Here is a 6056-nt window from a genome sequence, read left to right as displayed (position 1 = left end):
CGGATGTTCTATAGTTTGGCAGGAATCCAATTTGGCTTTTACTCCCAGTCTCTCTCTCTCACACACTCCCAATCTCTCTCTCTCACACTCCCAATCTCTCTCTGTGTCTCACACTCCCAATCTCTCTCTCTCTCACACTCCCAATCTCTCTCTCTCACACTCCCAATCTCTCTCTCTCTAACACTCCCAATCTCTCTCTCTCACACTCCCAATCTCTCTCTCTCACACTCCCAGTCTCTCTCTCTCTCACACACCCAATCTCTCTCTCTCTCACACTCCCAATCTCTCTCTCTCACACTCCCAATCTCTCTCTCTCTCACTCCCAATCTCTCTCTCTCACACACTCCCAATCTCTCTCTCACTCCCAATCTCTCTCTCTCTCACTCCCAATCTCTCTCTCTCTCACACTCCCAATCACTCTCTCTCACACACTCCCAATCTCTCTCTCTCACACACTCCCAATCTCTCTCTCACACACACTCCCAATCTTTCTCTCTCACACACTCCCAATCTCTCTCTCTCACACTCCCAATCTCTCTCTCTCACACACTCCCAATCTCTCTCTCTCACACACTCCCAATCTCTCTCACACTCCCAGTCTCTCTCTCTCACACACTCCCAATCTCTCTCTCTCTCTCACACACCCAATCTCTCTCTCACACTCCCAATCTCTCTCTCTCACACTCCCAATCTCTCTCTCTCACACACTCCCAATCTCTCTCTCTCTCATACACTCCCAATCTCTCTCTCTCTCTCACACTCCCAATCTCTCTCACACACTCCCAATCTCTCTCTCTCACACACTCCCAATCTCTCTCTCTCTCTCACACTCCCAATCTCTCTCTCTCACACATTCCCAATCTCTCTCTCTCACACACTCCCAATCTCTCTCTCTCACACTCCCAGTCTCTCTCTCTCACACTCCCAATCTCTCTCTCACACTCCCTGTCTCTCTCTCTCACACTCCCAATCTCTCTCTCTCACACAACCAATCTCTCTCTCTCACACTCCCAATCTCTCTCTCTCACACACTCCCAATCTCTCTCTCTCACACACTCCCAATCTCTCTCTCTCTCACACTCCCAATCTCTCTCTCTCTCACACTCCCAATCTCTCTCTCACACTCCCAGTCTCTCTCTGTCACACTCCCAATCTCTCTCTCTCACACTCCCAATCTCTCTCTCTCTCACACACCCAATCTCTCTCTCACACTCCCAATCTCTCTCTCACACTCCCAATCTCTCTCTCTCTCACACTCCCAATCTCTCTCTCTCTCTCACACTCCCAATCTCTCTCTCACTCCCAATCTCTCTCTCTCTCACTCCCAATCTCTCTCACACTCCCAATCTCTCTCTCTCACACACTCCCAATCTCTCTCTCTCACACACTCCCAATCTCTCTCTCACACACACTCCCAATCTCTCTCTCTCACACACTCCCAATCTCTCTCTCTCTCACACTCCCAATCTCTCTCTCACACATTCCCAATCTCTCTCTCTCACACTCCCAATCTCTCTCACACTCCCAGTCTCTCTCTCTCACACACTCCCAATCTCTCTCTCTCTCACACACCCAATCTCTCTCTCACACTCCCAATCTCTCTCTCTCACACTCCCAATCTCTCTCTCTCACACACTCCCAATCTCTCTCTCGCTCACACACTCCCAATCTCTCTCTCTCTCTCACACTCCCAATCTCTCTCTCTCACACACTCCCAATCTCTCTCTCTCACACACTCCCAATCTCTCTCTCTCTCTCTCACTCCCAATCTCTCTCTCTCTCACACTTCCAATCTCTCTCTCTCTCACTCCCAGTCTCTCTCTCTCACACTCCCAATCTCTCTCTCTCACACTCCCAATCTCTCTCTCTCACACATTCCCAATCTCTCTCTCTCTCACTCCCAGTCTCTCTCTCTCATACTCCCAATCTCTCTCTCTCAGACTCCCAATCTCTCTCTCTCCCACACTCCCAATCTCTCTCTCTCTCACACTCCCAATCTCTCTCACACTCCCAATCTCTCTCTGTCTCTCACACTCCCAATCTCTCTCTCTCTCACACTCCCAATCTCTCTCTCTCACACTTCCAACCTCTCCCTCTCTCACTCCCAATCTCTCTCTCTCTCACACTCCCAATCTCTCTCTCTCTCACTCCCAATCTCTCTCTCTCTCACACTCCCAATCTCTCTCTCACTCCCAATCTCTCTCTCTCTCACTCCCAATCTCTCTCTCTCTCACACTCCTAATCTCTCTCTCTCACACACTCCCAATCTCTCTCTCTCACACACTCCCAATCTCTCTCTCACACACACTCCCAATCTCTCTCTCTCACACACTCCCAATCTCTCTCTGTCTCTCACACTCCCAATCTCTCTCTCTCTCACACTCCCAATCTCTCTCTCTCACACTTCCAACCTCTCTCTCTCACACTCCCAATCTCTCTCTCTCTCACACTCCCAATCTCTCTCTCTCTCACTCCCAATCTCTCTCTCTCTCACACTCCCAATCTCTCTCTCACTCCCAATCTCTCTCTCTCTCACTCCCAATCTCTCTCTCTCTCACACTCCTAATCTCTTTTCTCACACACTCCCAATCTCTCTCTCTCACACACTCCCAATCTCTCTCTCACACACACTCCCAATCTCTCTCTCTCACACACTCCCAATCTCTCTCTCTCACACTCCCAATCTCTCTCTCTCACACACTCCCAATCTCTCTCACACTCCCAGTCTCTCTCTCTCACACACTCCCAATCTCTCTCTCTCTCACACACCCAATCTCTCTCTCACACTCCCAATCTCTCTCTCTCACACTCCCAATCTCTCTCACACACTCCCAATCTCTCTCTCTCTCACACACTCCCAATCTCTCTCTCTCTCTCACACTCCCAATCTCTCTCTCTCTCACACTCCCAATCTCTCTCTCTCTCACACTCCCAGTCTCTCTCTCTCACACTCCCAATCTCTCTGGCACACTCCCAGTCTCTCTCTCTCACACTCCCAATCTCTCTCTCTCACACACCCAATCTCTCTCTCTCACACTCCCAATCTCTCTCTCTCACACACTTCCAATCTCTCTCTCTCACACACTCCCAATCTCTCTCTCTCTCACACTCCCAATCTCTCTCTCACTCACACTCCCAATCTCTCTCTCACACTCCCAGTCTCTCTCTCTCACACTCCCAATCTCTCTCTCTCACACTCCCAATCTCTCTCTCTCTCACACACCCAATCTCTCTCTCACACTCCCAATCTCTCTCTCACACTCCCAATCTCTCTCTCTCTCACACTCCCAATCTCTCTCTCTCTCTCACACTCCCAATCTCTTTCTCACTCCCAATCTCTCTCTCTCTCTCTCCCAATCTCTCTCTCTCTCACACTCCCAATCTCTCTCTCTCGCACACTCCCAATCTCTCTCTCTCACACACTCCCAATCTCTCTCTCACACACACTCCCAATCTCTCTCTCTCACACACTCCCAATCTCTCTCTCTCTCACACTCCCAATCTCTCTCTCACACACTCCCAATCTCTCTCTCTCTCTCACACTCCCAATCTCTCTCACACTCCCAGTCTCTCTCTCTCACACACTCCCAATCTCTCTCTCTCTCACGCACCCAATCTCTCTCTCACACTCCCAATCTCTCTCACACTCCCAATCTCTCTCTCTCACACACTCCCAATCTCTCTCTCTCTCACACACTCCCAATCTCTCTCTCTCTCACACTCCCAATCTCTCTCTCTCACACACTCCCAATCTCTCTCTCTCACACACTCCCAATCTCTCTCTCTCTCTCTCACTCCCAATCTCTCTCTCTCTCACACTTCCAATCTCTCTCTCTCTCACTCCCAGTCTCTCTCTCTCACACTCCCAATCTCTCTCTCTCACACTCCCAATCTCTCTCTCTCACACATTCCCAATCTCTCTCTCTCTCACTCCCAGTCTCTCTCTCTCATACTCCCAATCTCTCTCTCTCTCACTCCCAGTCTCTCTCTCTCACACTCCCAATCTCTCTCTCTCACACTCCCAATCTCTCTCTGTCTCTCACACTCCCAATCTCTCTCTCTCTCACACTCCCAATCTCTCTCTCTCACACTTCCAATCTCTCCCTCTCTCACTCCCAATCTCTCTCTCTCACACTCCCAATCTCTCTCTCTCTCACACTCCCAATCTCTCTCTCTCTCACACTCCCAATCTCTCTCTCTCTCACACTCCCAATCTCTCTCTCTCTCACTCCCAATCTCTCTCTCTCTCACACTCCCAATCTCTCTCTCACTCCCAATCTCTCTCTCTCTCACTCCCAATCTCTCTCTCTCTCACACTCCCAATCTCTCTCTCTCACACACTCCCAATCTCTCTCTCTCACACACTCCCACTCTCTCTCTCACACACACTCCCAATCTCTCTCTCTCACACACTCCCAATCTCTCTCTCTCACACTCCCAATCTCTCTCTCTCACACACTCCCAATCTCTCTCACACTCCCAGTCTCTCTCTCTCACACACTCCCAATCTCTCTCTCTCTCACACACCCAATCTCTCTCTCACACTCCCAATCTCTCTCTCTCACACTCCCAATCTCTCTCTCTCACACACTCCCAATCTCTCTCTCTCTCACACACTCCCAATCTCTCTCTCTCTCTCACACTCCCAATCTCTCTCTCTCACAGACTCCCAATCTCTCTCTCTCTCTCTCACTCCCAATCTCTCTCTCTCTCACACTCCCAATCTCTCTCTCTCTCACACTCCCAGTCTCTCTCTCTCACACTCCCAATCGCTCTGGCACACTCCCAGTCTCTCTCTCTCACACTCCCAATCTCTCTCTCTCACACACCCAATCTCTCTCTCTCACACTCCCAATCTCTCTCTCTCACACACTCCCAATCTCTCTCTCTCACACACTCCCAATCTCTCTCTCTCTCACACTCCCAATCTCTCTCTCTCTCACACTCCCAATCTCTCTCTCATCCTCCCAGTCTCTCTCTCTCACACTCCCAATCTCTCTCTCTCACACTCCCAATCTCTCTCTCTCTCACACACCCAATCTCTCTCTCACACTCCCAATCTCTCTCTCACACTCCCAATCTCTCTCTCTCTCACACTCCCAATCTCTCTCTCTCTCTCACACTCCCAATCTCTCTCTCACTCCCAATCTCTCTCTCTCTCTCTCCCAATCTCTCTCTCACACTCCCAATCTCTCTCTCTCGCACACTCCCAATCTCTCTCTCTCACACACTCCCAATCTCTCTCTCACACACACTCCCAATCTCTCTCTCTCACACACTCCCAATCTCTCTCTCTCTCACACTCCCAATCTCTCTCTCTCTCACACTCCCAAGCTCTCTCACACTCCCATTCTCTCTCTCTCCGACACTCCCAATCTCTCTCTCTCTCACACACCCAATCTCTCTCTCACACTCCCAATCTCTCTCTCTCACACTCCCAATCTCTCTCTCTCACACTCCCAATCTCTCTCTCTCTCACACACCCAATCTCTCTCTCACACTCCCAATCTCTCTCTCACACTCCCAATCTCTCTCTCTCTCACACTCCCAATCTCTCTCTCTCACACACTCCCAATCTCTCTCTCTCACACACTCCCAATCTCTCTCTCTCTCTCTCACTCCCAATCTCTCTCTCTCTCACACTCCCAATCTCTCTCTCTCTCACACTCCCAGTCTCTCTCTCTTACACTCCCAATCTCTCTCTCACACTCCCAGTCTCTCTCTCTCACACTCCCAATCTCTCTCTCTCACACACCCCATCTCTCTCTCTCACACTCCCAATCTCTCTCTCTCACACACTCCCAATCTCTCTCTCTCACACACTCCCAATCTCTCTCTCTCTCACACTCCCAATCTCTCTCTCTCTCACACTCCCAATCTCTCTGTCACACTCCCAGTCTCTCTCTCTCACACTCCCAATCTCTGTCTCTCACACTCCCAATCTCTCTCTGTCTCTCACACTCCCAATCTCTCTCTCTCTCACACTCCCAATCTCTCTCTCTCACACTCCCAATCTCTCTCTCGCTCACACTCCCAATCTCTCTCTCTCACACTCC

The sequence above is a fragment of the Somniosus microcephalus genome, unplaced genomic scaffold (assembly GCF_052327205.1).
Source record: "Somniosus microcephalus isolate GS21.2 unplaced genomic scaffold, FLI_Smic_1.0 unresolved_chr7, whole genome shotgun sequence".
Classification (NCBI taxonomy): Eukaryota; Metazoa; Chordata; class Chondrichthyes; order Squaliformes; family Somniosidae; genus Somniosus; species Somniosus microcephalus.
Note: the sequence above shows the minus strand (reverse complement) of the source record.